Below are 21,786 nucleotides of genomic sequence, written 5' to 3' on the forward strand. Positions count from 1 at the left end.
ACTTTGAAATTATATTAATTCATTGTTATATTAATCATTAGAAATGTGTTAGGTTGTATTCACATGTACCAGTCTGCTGTGATTTTGGAATATTAAAACGGGTACTGTGATGAACACAACTTATCCCCTATCCACAAGATAGAGAATAAGTATCCGATCACAGGGGATGTGACCACTGGGGCCCCCACAATCTCCTGTATGGGGTTTGGCTCTTTCCATTCAACATTCCATTCTCTACAGAGTTCTGGCCCCCACCCTTGGAGACAAGAAGGAGTAATAACCCACTCAGCTGAATAGTACCCAGTCCCAGCAATCAGACCCTCTGTTATCAAATTATTATATTCTTTGCTGTGTATAGGGGATAAGTTGTGTTTTTACCTTGCACCATGGTCAGAAGATTTTAACTTGGTCAATACAAGTCTAAAACTGTGTTCAGACATGATAGATTTGCTGTCATCTGTAATGCTGCTCTAAAGGTGCATATACACCTTAAAATAAAGTTGACTACGCCAGTCATCTTTAGCGGCTTCGGTCCACCCTCCATTGACAGATGATGTCGGTAGAAAGTTTGGACATATTGGATTTTCTCTGCCTGACCCAATTGTTCTGGGAAAGATAAACTAGAGCCATAGCAGTCTGGCAGCCGTTTACACAACCCCATAGAGGAAACATGAACATTCGGGCAATGCAGAACTTTCATGCAGTACAGGGCTGATACTGTACTGTATAAGTTAGTTAATTTGCATTGTTCTGTAGCAACATTAAGAATTGAGAAAACATGAATAGTTTTTTTTTATCTTTTATTCATAATATCCTCCTTTTTGGGGTTTCTTCCATTGTGCTGTTTAATGGTATAGAGACCACAATATAATTGCAAGAACATTGCAAAAAAAAAAAAAAAAAAAAAAAGTTCTAATATATCAGACACAGGATACAGCAGGCGGAAGCCCTGTCTTTATGAACTTGTTCTCTAAAGTGCTTGTAAGATAGCCAACACTTTTCATGGTTAGACCTCTTTTTAGTTATTACTTTTACTGACACTAGAAATTATGAAGTCACTTTTTTTTCTTTCCTAAAAACCACTTTTCTTTCCTAGTTAAGGTAAACTGTAGAACTCTAGACTTGGCAAACAGAAGGAAAATCATATAATTTATTGTCCCAGGGTCATATAGTCAGAGCCAAAGCTACTGGGGCCTTGTATTTTGTCCTCTCTTCCTTCTCGATGCTTGTGCTCATCTGTGTGCTATGATCCCATGGTATGATTCAACCATGTATAAGCATATGTCTTTTTTCTTCCATGGCTCTAGACAAGATCCCTCGAGTACATTTACATCTGCTGAAATCCTATTTGACAAATATGAAACATCTGCCCATCTCCACACTCTTCCTCCCTAATTATTTGCTAAATTTTTTCCAAAATAACCATTTAAATAACTAAAAATTTTGCCTTTGATCATTTCTACATTGAGATCATGTAAAAATAAAAAATCATGGACTGTGTTTAGGACAATTTTAACGCTAACAACAATTAGTTACTAATAATTCATTAGGAATTATTAATGTTAAGATGTCCTTAGTAGACTATTACTCAAAGTATGTTGTGGACAGGGCTGTATCTCCCCATGAGGAAAGTGAGGCCCCTTTGGATCGGGGATAAGTTGTCTTAGGGCCGGTGTACTCCTTTAAAAAGGCCTCTGAAAAATAAAAAGAAGAAATCTGATTGGTTTCTATTGGCAACTGGTCAGATTTTTCTCTGCACTGGTTTTAATAAATCTCCCCAAATATTTTTAGATTTTTGCTTTTGTTTTACCTTTTTTTGTAATGTCTGTTTTTTTTTTTTTCGTCTTGGGGTCTGTTCAGACACCAGTTTTTATGTCTGAGAAGTGTCTATGCTAATTCTTCCTTTCGTTGGAAGAATTAATGCCATCAGCCTATGACAGCTTGGGTATGGCTTTAAAAAATCCGAGCTCGGTTGCAACTTTTCAGTTCATCTGTAGTGTTGAGCGGCATAGGCCATATTCGAATTCGCGAATGTTCGCGAATATATTCGCGAATATTCGTCATATATTCGCGAATATTCGCATATTCGCAATATCCTCATTTTATTTTCGCATATGAAATTTGCGTGTGTGAAAATTTGCGCATGCGAAAATTAGCATATACAAAACTTAGCATAAGCAAAAATTCGTATATGCGAAAATTAGCATATGTTAATTTTTGCATATGCGAAAATTCGCATACCAGTCTCACGCAGTAGTATTAGAGCCTTCTTTACACCACACAAGCTGGAAGCAGAGAGGGATGATTACTGTGATGTGTACTGTGAAAAAAAAAAAAATATTCGTAATTAAGAATATATAGCGCTATATTCGCGAATATTCGCGAATTCGCGAATATGCGATATTCGCGAATAAAATTTGTATTGCGAATATTCGCGAGCAACACTATTCATCTGTTCATCCCCTGCATATTCTGGTTTCTGCTGTATACTTATTCCATATCTAGTCTTGTTCATTTATTCATATATTTTCCTGTTATGTTTCTGACCTATTCCCGACTATGTTCAGTATTATTTGTGTACCTTTCCCAATGCACTTTATTGCATGAAGGAACCGACACCGTTGTTGTTGATCCGCTGTTTAGGGCAGATGGGCAAGTAGGCAGGGAGAGTGTTTCTAGGGACAGCTTAGGGCTCACTCTCCCTGTCCACCTGTCGGCCATGACATTTTTCTCCTCTTCCACATGAACAACTTGTTTATCCAAAATCATAACCTAATTGTTTTTTTTTTGCCATTCATTATTCTTTTTATATAGTACTTGTGTAAATAAACAACGTAGTCAGAAGGCCAATTAATTAAGTAATCTAGAAAAGTTCCCAGAAAAGTTGACCCTATAAAATTATCATTCTCACTAAGACTTGCCTACTATTTGTTTTTTAATTATACTACAGTATATTTTCTTATTGCTGTTTTTAAGTTTTGGTTAGAATTGTTTATTAAGTATAATTTTTGCTTACAGTACTACCCGCATTATAGTTACGATAACAAAATACATTATGAAATCAAATGGAAGTGTTTCTATTTTATTTGGATTTATCTGATTTGACAGCAGAAGCATTATATTAAAAAGAGATAGAATTTATCCAGAGTAAGAATACTTTTGGTATTGCTTTTCTTGGCAGACTGACAGGTTATTTTGATAAATCAGACAGAGTAATGGCGTCTACAACAAGAATAGCTGGATTTTATACTGACTTTAGCATAGTTTTCATTTGCATTTAGCATGACCAAACACTTTTTTTTATATTAAATGCAAGATATTGTAAGGAGGTATTTATGCCAAGTATATAGATCTGGTCATTGCACAATGATGAACAAGAGTGGTACATAATATTATGACATGTAGAAAAGAAGCTATATATACCTACAAATGTGAGAATTATAAAGTACAGCAACCACTCAAGACTATAAACCAATAGGAGACACCATAGACAAAATCTACGAAGCACAACAATCATTAACTGAAAAATGGAGCTTATTCAGCTTTGTATAGCAAAAAGCTCAATTGTGTGTCTTCTGTTACTTAAGGATAGGGCATGAGATGTCTGTTCATGGGAGTCCAGCCAGCCGCTGGGACCCCCCCCCCCCCTCCCAGTAATCTCTGGTCTGGCGCCATGGCATTCTGAACACAGAAGCTTGGGGCTTCTGTGTTCTTGATGTCACCTCACGCCGCCTCCAATTATGTCTATGGGAGGGGGTGTGATGGCTAGTACACAGCCATCATGCCCCCTCCCAGCACCCAGCCCCCTTGTGATCAGACTACCCCTTTAAGTAGTAATGTTCTTAAAATCAGTCAACAATGAAGAGTGACAAGATCAGTATTTACTTCTGTCTGAATAGAATTCTTGGAATATTGGGATTGTGTTACTGAGCATAAGCCTGCTCATCCTATTCATGTCAATTCTGCATCATGTTTCCAAGGAGCAGTGCCGATCATTCTTGACATCTACTGTGGGGGATGGACAAAATAAATGTTGGTCGAATAATGACTACTCTTGAAGGTCCAGATAATTTGAATGCGGTTTTCCAAAGATATAAAATTATCACCCATGCACAGGATGAACGAAATCTATCTGATCACTGGCAGTCTAAACACTTGGACCCCCAATGATCACAAGAATAAAGGTTTGTCGTTCCCCCAATTGGATGCAGCAGCAGCAGTGCACATGCTCAGGTATCACACAATTCACGCTAATAGGACTTTGAAAAATAGTCAAATATAGTGCACTGCCTTGTTCAGAAGCCCCATAGAGAGTACATGACTACAAGCATCCTGATGATAAGTGATAACTTTACATCTTGGGATAACCACTTTAAAGGGGTACTCCTCTGCCTCAGTGTTCGGAACATTTTATTACGAATGCTTGGAGCTGAAGGCAGGGGTTGGGATTTCATGGTCACGCCTCCTCAATGCAAGTCCATGGGAGGGGGTGTGGCATTCACCATGCCCCCTCCCATAGACTTGCATGGAGGGGGCGTGGCCGTTATGTCACGACATCCCGACACCCGCACCCAGTGTTCTAAATGAACACCAGGTGCTATACAGAGATCAGAGGGGTACCAGTGGAGGGACCCCCACGATCAAACATGTTATGCCCTAAAAATAAATGTTTTCATATCTTTCTTTTATGCTTATGTACAGCATAACTTATGTACTTAAGAATGTGTATATACATTATGTGGCAATGATGTCAGTGACAATTTAACTTTAGGTCTCCTGGATGCTACTAAGTGAAAGAGAAAGAGGTAAAAAAAAGTAATAGTTGGTCTATAGAAGAAAACAGAATTAATATTATTTAAAAGAGGAATGACTAAAGATATTTTAAGGAACAGCTGGAGGCACACTATAGAGTTGGGTCACCTGTGGATTTTACCCTGCGGATCCATTACGTGTGACCCTACCCTTAAAAGGAATTAAATGGTATTTGCTGCAGACACAGTTTGATAGCTGTTAGGATATAGAAGCAAACTAAACCTTTCATGAAGATAATGGTGCTTGCTAAACTTATAAAATCTAATTTTAATTTCTCAGTCAAGTGTCAATGTCACCTCCTAGCCCCTTCTTGGTTGATGTACAGAGCCCTGTATGTCAAGGAGGACTGGAAGGTGAAGGCAAGTGAGGAGACATGCCAGGTGGTGGCACTGGAGCCAAAGGGCAGGCAGTACAATACCTACCTTTTGTTTTCTTTTGAAATAAAATAACAAAATGAAAGTTGAAGGCAGTACATCATTAAATGATTCTCTAACATTTGTTAACATTGATTTTCTATTTGTTGATGTGTGCATGCTACTGACACAGTGATCAATAAAACACAAACTCAATACCAATCTCTGGCTTTTGAAGAGTTGTCTTTTAGTGGTGGTAATGCAAAGACATGTGGATTCTACATTTCCTTTCTGAAGCTCAGTTTATTAGATTCCTTGCTATCTTTTAATGATGTTCTCCATTCTATTGATAGGATCTTAAAGTATTATGAAAATACTGCTTTTAAACTTGGGATTTTTATAAGGCATTTCAAAAGACATAGTAAATGACACTTAAGAAAAGTTGTGGATAAGTTGAAATGTACTAATAATAATACAGAGAAATGGTTGTAGGAACACTAGGAAAACTAAACAGAGGGAGTAAATAGGAAAAAGTGGGAATAAAAATCCTGCAACCTAGCAATTTCCCCCTTAATTTTCCATTTTCCTTTAACCCTTTAAGGACACAGGCAGCTTTATTTTTTGCATTTTTTTTCCTCCTCGCCATCCCCAGACCTATATGAGGGGTTGTTTTTTTTTTTGCGTGACCAATTGTACTTTGTAATTAAACCTTTCATTTTACCATAAAATACTATTATATGTTGCTGCTAGATAAGGGAGATTAAAGGGGTACTACCGTGCTGACAACTTATCTCCTATCTAAAGGATAGGGGATAAGTTGCCTGATCGCGTGGGGTCCCGCCGCTGGGGACCCACGCGATCTCGCACACATCACCTCGCTCTCATCAGGCCCCGGAGCGAACATCACTCCGGGTCTGATGACTGCCGGTCACGGGGCCGGAGTATTGTGATGTTACGGCTCCGCCCCCATGTGCTGTCACGCTCCGCCCCCTCAATGTAAGTATATGGCAGGGGGCGAGACAGCTGTCTCGTCCCCTGCCATAGACTTGCATTGAGGGGCGGAGGGTGACGTCACACGGGGGCGGAGCTGTAACGTCACAATCACCAGTCCCGGCATCAGAACCGGAGCGGATGTTCGCTCCGGGGCCTGATGAGAGCAGGGTGATGTGTGTGAGATCGCGGGGGTTCCCAGCGGCGGGACCCCGCGCGATCAGGCAACTTATCCCCGATCCTTTAGATAGGGTATAAGTTGTCAGCATGGTAGTACCCCTTTAAATCTTCTGATATGTTAACTTTAAAGGGCCCTTGATAATGACCTTACTGTTAGGTGAAAACGTTGCCTTTTTGTATACTGATAAGCCAATAAACTTTACATTATTTTTGTACATCATTCTTGGATCTTCCATTTCATATTGCTTGTTCTTAACTTTAAAGGGGCTGTAAAGTAGGAAACACTTCCTCATGATCCTCCACTTTTTCACAGGGTCCCGTATCAGGACACCCTGTCTCCAGCCGGTCTCTGCTGACAGTCTGCTTCTTCATACCCAACCGGAGCTGTAGACATGTTGGCACAGTTCCTCTCAGCCAAGCACTGGCTGCAGTGGTGTCCTGCTTCAGCCAGTGATTGTCGAGCGGCACTGTTAGTTCCCCTGGCTGTAGACGGTACGCTCTGTAGTGTGTGGGAAAGCAGTGTCATCGGCCACAGTTGGGGCACCTTGATAACGGAGCTGTGTGGGAGCGACAGAAGGTGAGTTAAAGTGTTTTTTATTTTTTTAGGCAGCCTGGGGACTAAAATAAAATAAAAATGTTTACCAGACAACCCCTTTAAAGGATCTTACAGCCAAGATGGAACTCATTTACAGGTTGGCACCTATCGGGAAATTATTATATGTCAATAATTCTATAAAGATGCATAGCTTCTTCATACAATATGAATGTCTTCACACAATATGAATGTTTTTAAATAGTAAAAAAGATAATACTTGTACATAATGACATCAATTAGCTCTTTTACAATTATATATATTAGGAACTGCAAAAAAACATAACCACCGTTTTTGGTGACTATAAAAAGAACAAGTAATGTCTTTCTCTGTAATATTGCTTTGGCTAGCTGCACAAAGAATGCCTGCTTTCTCCAAAGAATGAATGCATGGTAGATCATAGCTGTCACTTTGAAATTGCATTCACAGAGACAAGAGATAAAAGGATACATTAAACACTCTTGATACTTAAGCTTATTCATTTACAAATGAATCTGGCAATCCCATATATAGAAATGTACAACTCTAATTATTCCAATGAATTTTCTTTAAGAGCCAAATGATGAGGAATTCAGAATTGAGACATAATGTAACGCATCAAGATTTAAAGGGGTATTCCAATGTGAAGATTGCAGTGTCAATGTCAGGGGCTGTGCAGCACGGAACAAGATTGACAACATCTGAGGGGGTCCAGAAAGACTAAACCAGAGCAAGAAACATCCCCAATCTAGTCTTTTACTGTATTAGATAATGTCTGAAACTAGTTGGGTCTGTGGGCAAGGCCATCTCCAGTGAGATTATAAAATCCTCTGTAAGAAGGTCTGACCCCTACTTCAAGGAGAGTGTTAAAGGCTTCCTTGTTTGGAGAAATGTGTTATAAGACTGCTAGGTACATGCACCAATGCTGCTATGGGCCATAACTTGTTACCTATGTAACAGACTCGTTAAGAAGAAGGTCCAGATAATGGAGCAACGGAAACCTATGGGTTGTAAATTTTTACCCTTTGGCCTTAGCAGGACCTAAAGCTTAGAACACTCTGCCTTTGAGGTAGATGGTATTGAAGGGGGTCTTGACAGGACTCATTGCCTCACCCCAGATCTCGATGTTAAAGAGACATTACCAACCATTAGCAATCTGATGAAGGGGACCAGAACATTAAAACATACTATTAGTGATTCCTTGTGTCTAAGAATAAAAAATCATCTGTTTACTATACACTGTCACGATGCCGGCTGGCAGGTAGTGGATCCCCTGTGCCAGAGAGGGATTGGCGAGGACCGCGCTAGTGGACCGGTTCTAAGCCACTACAGGTTTTCACCAGAGCCCGCCGCAAAGCGGGATGGTCTTGCTGCGGCGGTAGTGACCAGGTCGTATCCACTAGCAACGGCTTACCTCTCTGGCTGCTGAAGATGCTGAAGATAGGCGCGGTACAATGGAGTAGGCAGAAGCAAGGTCGGACGTAGCAGAAGGTCGGGGGCAGGCGGCAAGGATCGTAGTCAGGGGCAACGGCAGGAGGTCAGGAACACGGACTAGGAACAGACTAGGGAACGCTTTCACTAGGCACTAAGGCAACAAGATCCGGCAAGGGAGTGCAAGGGAAGTGACTAGATATAGGGAAGTGCACAGGTGAACACAATAAGCTAATTGGGCCAGGCACCAATCATTGGTGCACTGGCCCTTTAAATCTCAGGGAGCTGGCGCGCGCGCGCCCTAGAGAGCGGAGCCGCGCGCGCCAGCACATGACAGCAGGAGACGGGAACGGGTAAGTGACCTGGGATGCGATTCGCGAGCGGGCGCGTCCCGCTGTGCGAATCGCATCCCCAACGGCCATGACAGGGCAGCGCTCCCGGTCAGCGGGACCGACCGGGGCGCTGCGGAGAGAGAGACGCCGTACGCGCTCCGGGGAGGAGCGGGGACCCGGAGCGCTAGGCGTAACAGTACCCCCCCCCTTAGGTCTCCCCCTCTTCTTGGGGCCAAAGAACCTGAGGAAAAAAAATTCAATTTTTCCGTGATGAGGTCCGATGCAAATTAGGAGGGGTTCTGTGTGGAAACGAACGAGACAGTCCAATCTTTTATTGTAAAAACAATAGATGTAGAGGGGTCTGGCGAGACTGGTCACAGGAACGTAGAACCTGTTGATGAGAGGGGCCAAAAAAAATTTTCCTGCAGATCCGTAATCCAAGAAGGCCACTGTAGAGAAGGAGAAGGCAGAGGCAGACATCCGCACAGGCACAGTAAGACGTGGAGAAGCAGAGTAGACATCAAGGACTGTCTCACCTTTGTGCGGAGTCAGCGTACGTCTTTCCTGGCGGGGAGGACGGATAGGACAATCTCTTAGGAAGTGTTCGGTACTAGCACAGTACAGGCAGAGGTTCTCCATACGGCATCGTGTCCTCTCTTGAGGTGTCAAGCGAGACCGGTCAACTTGCATAGCCTCCGCGGCGGGAAGCACAGGAACAGATTGCAGAGGACCAGAGGAGAGAGGAGCCGGGGAGAAAAAACGCTTCGTGCGAACAAAGTCCATATCCAGGCGAAGCTCCAGACGCCATCCGGAAGAACGCATGTCAATGCGAGTGGCAAGATGAATGAGTTCATGTAGGTCAGCAGGAGTCTCTCGTGCGGCCAGAACATCTTTAATGTTGCTGGATAGGCCTTTTTTAAAGGTCGCGCAGAGAACCTCACTATTCCAGGACAACTCGTAAGCAAGAGCACGGAACTGAATGGCGTACTCGCCAACGGAAGAAACACCCTGGGCCAGGTTCAGCAGGGCAATCTCGGCTGAAGAAGCTCGGGCAGGTTCCTCAAAGACACTTCGAATTTCCGAGAAGAAGGAGTGTACAGAGGCAGTGACGGGGTCATTGCGGTCCCAGAGCGGTGCGGCCCATGACAGGGCTTTTCCAGACAGAAGGCTGACTACGAAAGCCACCATAGACCTCTCAGTAGGAAACTGGTCCGACATCATCTCCAAGTGCTGGGAACATTGCGAAAGAAAGCCACGGCAATACTTAGAGTCCCCATCAAATTTGTCCGGCAAGGACAGGCAGAGGCTAGGAGTGGCCACTCGCTGCGGAGGAGGTGCAGGAGCTGGCGGAGGAGAAGATTGCTGGAGAAGTTGCGACTGAAGTTGGTGCGAAATGGTGGACATTTCCGACAGCTGACGGGTTAGAAGGGCGATCAGTCGGGCTTGCTGGGCGGCCACCGTGGTGAGGTCAGCGACCACTGACAGAGGAACTTCAGCGGGATCCATGGCCGGATCTACTGTCACGATGCCGGCTGGCAGGTAGTGGATCCCCTGTGCCAGAGAGGGATTGGCGAGGACCGCGCTAGTGGACCGGTTCTAAGCCACTACAGGTTTTCACCAGAGCCCGCCGCAAAGCGGGATGGTCTTGCTGCGGCGGTAGTGACCAGGTCGTATCCACTAGCAACGGCTTACCTCTCTGGCTGCTGAAGATGCTGAAGATAGGCGCGGTACAATGGAGTAGGCAGAAGCAAGGTCGGACGTAGCAGAAGGTCGGGGGCAGGCGGCAAGGATCGTAGTCAGGGGCAACGGCAGGAGGTCAGGAACACGGACTAGGAACAGACTAGGGAACGCTTTCACTAGGCACTAAGGCAACAAGATCCGGCAAGGGAGTGCAAGGGAAGTGACTAGATATAGGGAAGTGCACAGGTGAACACAATAAGCTAATTGGGCCAGGCACCAATCATTGGTGCACTGGCCCTTTAAATCTCAGGGAGCTGGCGCGCGCGCGCCCTAGAGAGCGGAGCCGCGCGCGCCAGCACATGACAGCAGGAGACGGGAACGGGTAAGTGACCTGGGATGCGATTCGCGAGCGGGCGCGTCCCGCTGTGCGAATCGCATCCCCAACGGCCATGACAGGGCAGCGCTCCCGGTCAGCGGGACCGACCGGGGCGCTGCGGAGAGAGAGACGCCGTACGCGCTCCGGGGAGGAGCGGGGACCCGGAGCGCTAGGCGTAACATACACCTGATGGTCCGTGGATTATTTTGGAGCTGAGGTGCCCTTTAATAGGGTTTTTTTCTTTGTGTCTTTTTACCTAAAGAAACATCGTTAAAGAGGGATTTTATATTTATTTTAAATTATTTAAGAAACTCCTACATGTGTGTTTTGTAATTGCCAAGCTAATAAAACACTATGGGGGATATTTATCAAAACCTGTCCAGAGAAAAAAAGTTGCAGAGTTGTCCAGAGCAGCCAATCACATTCCTTCTTTCATTTTATAGAGGACTTGTCAAAAATGAAAGGAGCGATCTGATTGGTTGCTATGGGCAACTCAGCAACTTTTCCTCTGGATAGGTCTTGATGAATCTCCCCCTATGAGAGAAGCAATAAAAAAAATATATGTCATGTGTAACAGAGTTGGGTCCGTAGTGTGCCCTTGGGGAAGAGGGGGAGGTGATGGTTTCTAATTCTGCCCCATACAGTACATTAGAAGGAGTTGGATGAATACCCACCACCAGAAGCGGCCATAACTTCCAGTCTAGGCAATGTTGTCTAAGCCTGGTTTCACACTACGTTTATCACATATGGGAGCCAGATCCGTCTGGGAGATGGGAAAACCGGGCACTCCCGTATCCCAGACGGACCCAGCCCGTATTTCATTCATTTGAATAAGCCGACCAGAGTCAGATCATGACTCCGGTCAGCTCATTTTTGCCTGTATCCAGTTTTGTGACTGGACCTAAAACTGCAGTTTACTGAAGTTTTGGGTCCGGTCACAAAACTGGATACGTTGCAAAAATTAGCCAACCAGAGTCATGATCTGACTCCGGTCGGCTTAGTCAAATGAATGAGATGGGAACCGGGTCCAGCTGGGATACGGGAGCTCCCGGTTTTCCCATCTCCCAGCCGGATCTGGCTCCTGTATGTGATAAACGTAGTGTGAACCCAGCCTAAGCTAAACAGCCTGGACTGATACACTGTAACAAGCTAGAAATTTAATTTTTTTTTTTGCAGCTGCTGACATATTTAGAAGATGTCTTTAACTAACTTGAAGTTTTGCTCTTTTTATGAAATGATATATTACATTATGTAGGATTAGCAAATACACAGTGACATGTACTAACAAGTTGTATTATATTATTTCACAGCTCATTGTTCAAAGCATTAAATGACTTATATGTAATAACTCCTTCATCTGAGAAGCTCTGCACAGCCACTTCACAAGTCTGTCAGAACTAAGCTGAGCTGTGAAGTAAAAAGCTGGTAAGTACAACAACTTCCAGGCTTTATCTTTTGACAGAAAATAACTTTTTTTTTTTTAGCAATATTTCAATTGGGTGAAAAGTCTACAGGAAATTCATATTGAAAGATGAGTAATCATCCATTTCATCTTTTCTTCAGAAATACTAGAAAGGAAACTGGCCGTAGCCTTAGAACTCTGAAAGCTTCAGGATTATATAGACCTTTATGCATGTATTAACCTATAAGAAAAGAAAATGACACTCATATTACTTCCTAATACTGCCAAGATTTATAATACACTGTGGTGGGATCATGCAGAGTTATTCATTGATTATTATATAGAGTACATTGCATGTGTTTAACATTACAGTCATAAGGAAATGAGGATGGCAATGCTGGGGGAAATGTGTGCAATGAGTAACTGGATCAGTGATAGGAAACAGAGGGTGGCATTGATAGATCCTATTCAGATCAAGTCACAGTTACTAGTAGGCACAGGGGTCAGTATTGATGATTGATGACCTTGCCCCGGATGATTGATGACCTTGCCCCCGGTTAAAGCAGTAAACGTCGGGTTCAGCGTGTGGCTACCCAGGTGTACTCCGTCCCACTTTGGTTGTTTTGATAGTTTTACGTTTATCTGTGCTCATGGGGGGACATGTATCAAAGATTTTACCCCTGTTTTGTGTGTATTTTTTTGCGCAAAATTTTGCGCAAGCCCTTTTTTTCCGCATTTTTTTGCGCACGTTTTGGTAGAGCATGTCCTCCAGATGTGGCCGAAACAGGGTACCTTGGAGTGACATCTATAGTACACATGGATTTATTACCTGCGTACTTTTCCTTTGCGCCAAAAATTTTGACGCAAGTGCGTCTTTTTCCCCACAAATATAAGCCAACTTTAACTGCACGTAGCAATCCTTTCTATTTCTGAAGAAAAGTTCTACTAAGGAACCACCAGAATGTTATAACTTTCCTATCTCAATTCCTCATTTGGTTTGCTTTATATTGCTCTTTACTCCTTGGTTATTCCAAAGCACTTTTAAAATAATTTGCATATAGAATATTTGTTTACAGTTCAGTTATTCATTAGATAGCTTGTATATTGGTATTGTTATTTTATGATCCAACAATTTAATACATTTACATTGGAAATGTTTGATATCTTACTTATCATTGAACAAGCTCCGTCACATTAAAATAGCTTTGTAATCCACTTAACACTGTAGATCATTCTTCTTTTATTTTTACAATTTACTGCTTTCCGTTATACTTTTCCCCAGCGCCCGGTAAGATGGTGGCTATCACTGATAGCCAGCCATCTTACCATGTGACCACGGTGGGTTTCTTTCCCCCCCCCCCCCCCAGCCAGTCAAATCTGACTAGCTGATAGCAGCGTTTTGCTATCAGAATACTTATCAGCGCGGTGTGTGAGTCCGGATCACGGGGATCGGGACACACACCGCTCTCCTAAGTGTCCCTTACCCATCCCCCGGCGTTACTTACCCGGCCATGCGGTGTCCCAAGCGGTCCTGGCGCGAGAGGCGTCCTCCAGGCGGTCCCCGGGGTGGTGCGTCCCCGCGGTGAGTTTGCAGCAGCATGGCGGCATCTTCATTGGCAGCAGTGAGATCGCCGTAAAGCGATCTCACTGCTGCCTCTGGGAGTTTCAAAACTGCAACTCCCAGCATGCCCAGACAGCCTTTGGCTTTCTGTGGATGCTGGGAGTTGTAGTTTTGCGACATCTGGAGGGCCACAGTTTGGAGACCACTGTATAATGGTCTCCAATCTATGCTCTTCCAGATGTTCCAAAATTACAAATCTCAGCATGCCCACTCTGTCGAGGCATGCTGGGAGTTGTAGTTCTGTAACATCTGGAAGACCACAGATTGGAGACCATTATACAGTGGTCTACAAACTGTGGACCTCCAGCTGTTGCCAAACTGCAACTCCCTTCAGATATTGCCGAAATACAACTTCCAGCATGTCTGGCCATGCTGGGAATTATAGTTTTGCAACAGCTGGAGGCACACTAGTTGGGAAACATTGTTCGTTTCCTAACTATTTTTCCCAACCCGTGTGCCTCCAGCTGTGCCTCCAAACTATAACGCCCAGCATGCACTGACAGACCATGCATGCTGGGAATTGAAGTTGTGCAACAGCTGGAGGCACACTGGTTTGGAAACACTGAGTTAAGTAAAAAACTTTCAAGTGTTTTGCAACCAGTGTGCCTTCAGCTGTTGGATAACTACAACCCTCAGCATGCACGGACTGCCAAAGGGCATGCTGGGAGTTGTAGCAGTATGCCTCCAGCTGCTGCATAACTACAAGTTCCAGCATGTCCTTCTGCTGTCACTGCATGCTGAAATTGGAAGTTTTTGCAACAGCTGAAGGCACACTGGTTGCGAAACACTGAGTCTGTTTCCGTGTTTTGCAACCAGTGTGCCTCCAGCTGTTGCAAAACTACAACTCCCAGCATGCACGGGCAGCCAAAGGGCATGCTCGGAGTTGTAGTTTTGCAACAGCTGGATGTTCCCCCCCCCTCCCCCCAATGTGAATGGACAGGGTACACTCACATGGGCGGAGGTTTACAGGGAGTGCTGCAAGATTGAGATGCAGCAAACTCGCTGTGAACCCCCGCCCGTGTGGCTGCACCCTAAAAACACTACACTACACTACACTTAAATAAAATAATAAAAAACACTATATATACACATACCGCTACACAGCCCCCCTCCCCTCCCCAATGAATATGAACAATGTCTGGTACGGCACTGTTTCCAAAATGGAGCCTCCAGCTGTTGCAAAACAACAACTCCCAGTATTGCCGGACAGCCATTAACTGTCCAGGCATGTTGGGAGTTTTGCAACAGCTGGAGGCCCCCTGTTTGGGAAACACTGGCATAGAATACCCCTATGTCCACCCCTATGCAAAACCCTAATTTAGGCATCAAATGGGCATGGCGGTCTCTCACTTTGGAGACCTGTCGTATTTCAAGGCAACATTTTAGGGTCACATCGCCGTACTCGGGAGAAATTGCCTAACAAATTTTGGGGGGCTTTTTCTCCTTTTACCCATTATGAAAAGGAACAGTTGGAGTCTACACCAGTATGTTAGTGTATAAAAATAAAATTATTTACACTGACATGCAGGTGTTGCCGCATACTTTACATTTTCACAAGAGGTAAATGGGAAAAAAGATCCCAATTTTTTGGGACACAATTTGGCCAGAGTATGGAGATACCACATATGTGGGCGCAAAGTGCTCTGCGGGCGCACAACAAGGCCCATAAGGTAGAGTGCACCATGTACATTTGAGGTGATTTGCACATGGGTGTCACAGATGTTAAATGAAGAATAAGGACATTGGTATAATTGATGTGTTATAATTGGGTGCAAAAAGTGGTATTATTGTGAGATTAAAACTACATAATGAAGAAAAAAAATTCTAAAACTAATAACGAGGACACACTTACTGTTTAGGTGCAGATATGCTGCAGACAAAGCTCCTACTAAATAGAGCTGCGGTGTAAATTTATGCTCGGAGGAGAATTCTAAATTTAAACGCAATTCAAGAAAGTAGCTGCACAAGAATGATAAATTTAACGCAGCTGCGCCAAATTTAGACAACAGGCAGAGGGGTAAAAAACTTCTAATATACACTGGAAATGATACATGTCCCCCATGGAGTGCATAGTTTACCTTTGAATTGTTTCTCATGGGCTTAGTCCCAGAGTTTAGGGATTGATCATAACATGCCTTCCCTTGCACTTTATTATAGATTATGCATACCCTTCATTTTAGTCACCGCCTTTAGTCTGGCCCATTGTGACTATAATTATTGCCTTTGTATTCCTTATACCCTTTGTGGGTTTTTATTGTAATTTTTTGTAACCAATAAAGTTATTTTTTTTTTCTAAGTAATTTTTTTTAAATTAATTTTCATAAGAGAATACAAAAATACACAGTAAGCCACTGTATACATCTAAAAGAACCAATAAAGTTTATATTTGAAAACACAATTTGTTCCTTTTTTGTATGCAACCTTGTAGAGGGATTACAGAGTAGAATTTCAATATTTGCAGGTGATACTAAGCTCTGTAAGGTGACCACCAGAGAGGAAGAAAATATCACATTATAGAGGGATCTGGAGAAACTGGTTGTTTGGACAGAGAAGTAGCAAATGAAGTTTAATGTGGATAAATGTAAGGTTATGCACTTGGGCCAATGACATAAAACGTATAGTTATTAACTTAATGGCATAAGGGTAGGGACACACGTAACGGATCCGCCAGTGACGCAGCCTATAGTGTGCCTCCAGCTTCACAGGAGCATTTTTTTTTTATAAGAATCTAATGAAGACATGTATGTTTTGTGTGATTAACCTGAATACATTATTATTTACTCATAGGACAACCCCTTTAGGGTCTATTCACACGTACAGTATTCTGCACAGATTTGATGCGCAGTATTTGAAGTCATTGAGTTTACGTTGAAATCTGCAGCAGAAAATCCTGCGCATCAAATCTGAACAGAATTCTGTACCTGTGAATAGACTCTTAAAGGGATAGTCCGGGATTGAATAAATTTTTTTAACCTTCCCCAGAATGCCAATATAAAAAAAAAATGAAGAGATAACTAATGATAAAAAAAACAGACTTACCTCCTGCTGTTTCCCCAGTGCCTCCGGTATCATGCTCCCATTCTCCTCTGGCATCCTCTTCCTGCTTCTTGTGGTCAACTCGTCACACTGCGGCTCAGCTGATTGCCAGCAGAAGCAATGCCCTGATCTCCTTCCTGGTGCCAGGGCTCAATATGTCACACTGCCATTCAGCCAATTACGTCCCGAGGGGGGACATTGCTGTGGCCAGTGATTAGTTGAGCCACAGTTTTACATGTCAACCATAAGAAGCAGAAAGAGATTCCCAGCAGAGAAAGGGAGTAGGATACCAGAAGCACCAGGGAAACGATAGGAGGTAAGTCTGGTTTATTTTTCTAAATGCCGACAATTTGAAAAAGTTTAAAAATAATATTCAATCTTGGATAACCCTGTTAAGCTGTTCCTTTTTAAATATTCTTTTAGTAATAATAGTTTGTGCTTAAAGGGGTACTCCACCCCTAGACATCTTATCCCCTATCCAAAGGATAGGGGATAAGATGTCTAGAGGTGGAGTACCCCTTTAAGAGGCAGTGCCTTATCAGAGATTGCAATGGATGCATTATGTTTAACTCTTCCTATTACTAACATGTTTTATACCATATTACAGGAACATGTTTTATACCATATTACAGGCTGTCTCAGAGTATAATGAAGAATATGGCAACATATATAAATGAGCTGGATGTCTGGATAGCATATTTAGGCATAAAAAAAGAACATTTACTGTCAGATATACTAATTGTACACTGAAAACACATTTCTATTTAGCAAAAAAATGTTTCCCAACTTTTTGTAAAAGTTTACACTGCAGCACTGTAAATAATCATGATAAAACATCAATACTTTTTTTTATTTAATCTTGCACTTCGTCTTTAACATGCTGCAATGAGGAAAATGAATGTGTATTTATTTGTGTACTGCACTGTGATAAAATATGCATCATTTTCATCAAACTACAAATCAAAAGATGTCTACACTTGTTATAAGGAATATGTTACTGCGATGGTACAATGCAAGCAATAAACTGTTACCTTTCCTAAATGCAGTGGCTCCCTGAGGCTTTGTCTATTTTAATTACAATTTATTATGATTTAATTGCTTTGTTGTGAACATAAAGACATGACATTCAACAGCCCCAATACCTCCAGGAACTACTCTACTTATTCCCTCAGCATGATGGATTTGCTATGTTCTAGGTCTCAAGCTAAATTGGAATGATTCAATACACCCCATTTATTAAATGTCACTCAAGGATTGTGCTGTTGTTTTTCTGCTTCTGTTTTACTAATCTTAGTTTTTTGTTATATATATATATATATATATATATATATATATATATATATATAGTACCAGGGCAGTGTATATGAATCCTGAAGCAACATTTGTTTTTTAGATTACTAGGAACCTTAATAATTATTAGATTACCAAAATACATATAATAGTAGAGAAGGTATAGTGATCAGGGAGACAACCTCTGACCAAAAAATATGCAGCCAAAACCCTTTTTGACCCTGGTTAACAGTGTCTAAGGCTTACTATATGACTTCACCGGAACCTTCTGCCAGGTCGGCCAAATTGGCTGCCAGGGACCTAAGTTGCATTTGCGGCGCAGTGACACTAGTCAGGAAGCTGCAAACTACAGTATTACAGGGGCCCCCGAAAGGGGTAAACATAGTCAACTAGCTTAAAAAGTAGTGATGAGCGGCATTGCTCATATTTGAATTTGCGATATTTCGTGACTATATAGATGAATATTCGTCTTATATTTGTGAATTTCACGTATTCATTATATTCGCGTATGTGAATATTCGCATATTGGCATATTCAAGGAAGAAAACAGTGAGGGGGTGGACAACTTTACTATTGGTTGCTAGGGATGTTGTTGATGACCTCTGACAAGTGTATTTGCATCATTCTAATTGGCCCACAAGTGAAAAGAAGGAATATGTGAATATTCACATATGTGCATATGCGAAAAAAATTTGAATATTCGCAATTTGGAATATATAGCGAATATGTTCCGAATATTCACGCTCAACACTATTAGTCAGTACCAGGAGGGATAATAGGGACAAAGTTAATATAGAATAAAGAAGGAAGAAGCCCAGAGGTCAATTTGCCAAGAGGTCACATATATGCAAAATATGCAGGCAGAGGATTAACAGGGAAGAGTGCAAAAGTCATGCCCGGAGATACAAGAATGGGGTAATGGGTGCTCAGTCCAAAGTAAGGAGAGCATGGCCATCTGCAGTTTTCATACACCCTGCTCCTCATTAGCCATCATGGGATCATCCTTGTTTCACCATGCAGTCCCCCTATTGTCCCGTGAAGAGCTGGGGGGTCAAAATGCGTAGGAACTTGTGCCTCCTGAATAGTCAGCAAATTGATAAGGATTGATTTCCCATTTGCTCTCTGTGTTTATAGTTTGTCCTGAGATCTGTTGCAATATACTCTAAATTGGTTGCAGGAAGGTCTATTCATCTATATACTTGATGTGCAGTTTTTCTTTCACGGGTATTGCATTATGTATGTATGCTACTTTAGCACTAAGGTCTGATAAATACTGACCTCTATTTGGTATTTGTGGGTCACATTTACAGTGTGTAATACATCTGATCCCATGAGAAGAATTGTACATATCCCCAGAAATATAGTTGATACTTTGACCTCTTCACCCAATGCTATATTATCTATCTTGTACAATAGGAATACTGTATATATCTTTGACCTGTGAGTTTAGGAAGTTCTATAAGAACCATGGCTGAATAGCAGAAATGTTGATTTCTCTTTCATATATATTTTATACATGAACAAAAGGTACTCACATACAACCCTAGGGAAAATTATGGAATTGCCACATTATAAGAAAAATTGTGCAATTATGGAGTCTGAATGAAAGTTCCTTACCCTCTGCTCTGATGTGCCTGCCCACTTCATGACTATTTATTAGACCCCCTTGGCCTCTGTGAACATAAGGTGGGCAGGCAGGGCTCAAGTCCTGCAGGAACGCACGGTAACAGAGTTCCTGCACTTTTTCAAAGCAGGAACATTGTTCCAATTAGCAGGAGTCCAGCAGGACTAGCCCATGGGTGGAAATCTTGGGTGAGTTCCCACACTTTCGTTCCCAGGACTTGACCGCTGTGGGCAGGCATATCGGAGCAGAGGGGAATGAGGCAGGAATGCTGGGTAATGCCAGCTCCAGCCTCCATTGCACAAATCCATCAATTAACATATTAACAATACTGACTAATACAGTGCATATCTCCAGAACAACGGATTCATTTATAGGATACAGATCTGATGTGATCTGTGGAATGGTATGGAATCCATTAATAGGGTACAGATTTGTTGTGATCTGTGGAATGGTCTGGGATCCATTTATAGGATACAAATCTGATGTGATCTATGGAATGGTCTGGGATCCTTTCATAGGATGCAGATCTGATGTGATCTGTGGGCTGGTCTGGGCTCCATTGATAGGATACAGATCTGTTGTGGTCAGTGGGCTGGTCTGGTATCCATTTAAAGGGTGCAGATCTGTTATGATCTGTGGAATGATCTGGGATCCATTTATAGGATACAAATCTGATGTGAAGTATGGAATGGCCTGGGATCCATTTATAGGATGCAGATCTGATGTGATCTGTGGGCTGGTCTGGGATCCATTTATAGGATGCAGATCTGTTGTGATATGTGGTCAAATCTGGGATCCATTTATAAGGTCCAGATCTATAGTGATCTGTGGAATGGTCTGGGATCCATTTGTAGGATGCAGATCTGATGTGATCTGTGGGCTGGTCTGGGATCCATTTATAGGATGCAGATCTGTTGTGATATGTGGTCAAATCTGGGATCCATTTATAAGGTCCAGATCTATAGTGATCTGTGGAATGGTCTGGGATCCATTTGTAGGATGCAGATCTGATGTGATCTGTGGGCTGGTCTGGGATCCATTTATAGGATGCAGATCTGTTGTGATATGTGGCCAAATCTGGGATCCATTTATAAGGTGCAGATCTATTGTGATCTGTGGAATGGTCTGGGCTCCATTGATAGGATGCAGATCTGTTGTGATCTGTGGGCTGGTCTGGGCTCCATTGATAGGATGCAGATCTGTTGTGATCTGTGGGCCGGTCTGTGATCCATTTATAGGATGTAGATCTGATGTGATCTGTGGGCTGGTCTGGGCTCCATTGATAGGATGCAGATCTGTTGTGATCTGTGGGCTGGTCTGTGATCCATTTATAGGATGCAGATCTGATGTGATCTGTGGGCTGGACTGGGCTCCATTAATAGGATGCAGATCTGTTGCTTTGCATCACTTTTTAACTACCACACTCAATATGGTAAATCAACTTTTCAACAGATTTGCCATCTGTCTGCATGTGTCATACTTTTTTTTTTCTTAAAAAAAAAAGGTTTTAATGGATGGCAGAAAATTGTACAAGTTGACCTTTAACCCAAAAATCTCTGGTATACGGCTTTTGTTCCACTTTTATTTTTCATGCCCAGACTGGAAATATGTCATTCATGAATATCTTAGAACTTCTGGTCTGGAAAATGTCTTTTTTCTCTTGAAAAAGCGGTATTGCCCTCCATATGAAGATGATTATTACAACAACCCGAGTACAATTGTATTCCTCCAATTACCAAGGAGTGTGTAATTCATCAAGGTGCTCCAAAGATTCCGACAATTCTGTCTGTAGACAAATGCGTGGAGTAAAAGGTCTCTTTTTGTCTTCAGTGGCAATTACATCATTGTTAATTCATAGCACAGACAGACTTCACAAAGTCGTATTGGTGCAGACACTGAGTCATATGCAGTAAGACAGGGAATTTTTCACAGCTTTGTGGTGACAGTAAGAATGCCAATTAACTGGGACAAGTGACCTACACCTGCGGAGTCGTCAATATATATGGGATATAACTCACATAATTGTCTAGTTTTTTAGGTCTGTCTATGTTTCTATTGGGTTTTCAATTAAATGCCCTCATATATAT

At 42.4% G+C, this 21,786-nt stretch overlaps 1 protein-coding gene and 1 long non-coding RNA gene across 5 annotated transcripts in view; one reads left to right on the plus strand and one right to left on the minus strand.

Annotated features, from left to right (window-relative positions):
- LOC130287646 (uncharacterized) overlaps positions 1–17,822 on the plus strand; it is a 59,657-nt gene extending 41,835 nt beyond the window's left edge. The window contains exons 4-6 of one of the 2 annotated variants that reach the window (XR_008847435.1): positions 12,037–12,151; positions 16,211–16,330; positions 17,393–17,822. This is a non-coding gene — a long non-coding RNA (uncharacterized LOC130287646). The remainder of the gene's footprint in view (positions 1–12,036; positions 12,152–16,210; positions 16,331–17,392) is intronic. The other variant, XR_008847434.1, reaches the window with a different exon arrangement.
- PRR16 (proline rich 16) overlaps positions 1–21,786 on the minus strand; it is a 391,197-nt gene that overhangs the window by 205,316 nt on the left and 164,095 nt on the right. The gene's annotated exons all lie outside the window — the stretch shown is intronic.

This window comes from Hyla sarda, chromosome 1, assembly GCF_029499605.1.
Source record: "Hyla sarda isolate aHylSar1 chromosome 1, aHylSar1.hap1, whole genome shotgun sequence".
In the NCBI taxonomy this organism is placed as follows: domain Eukaryota; kingdom Metazoa; phylum Chordata; class Amphibia; order Anura; family Hylidae; genus Hyla; species Hyla sarda.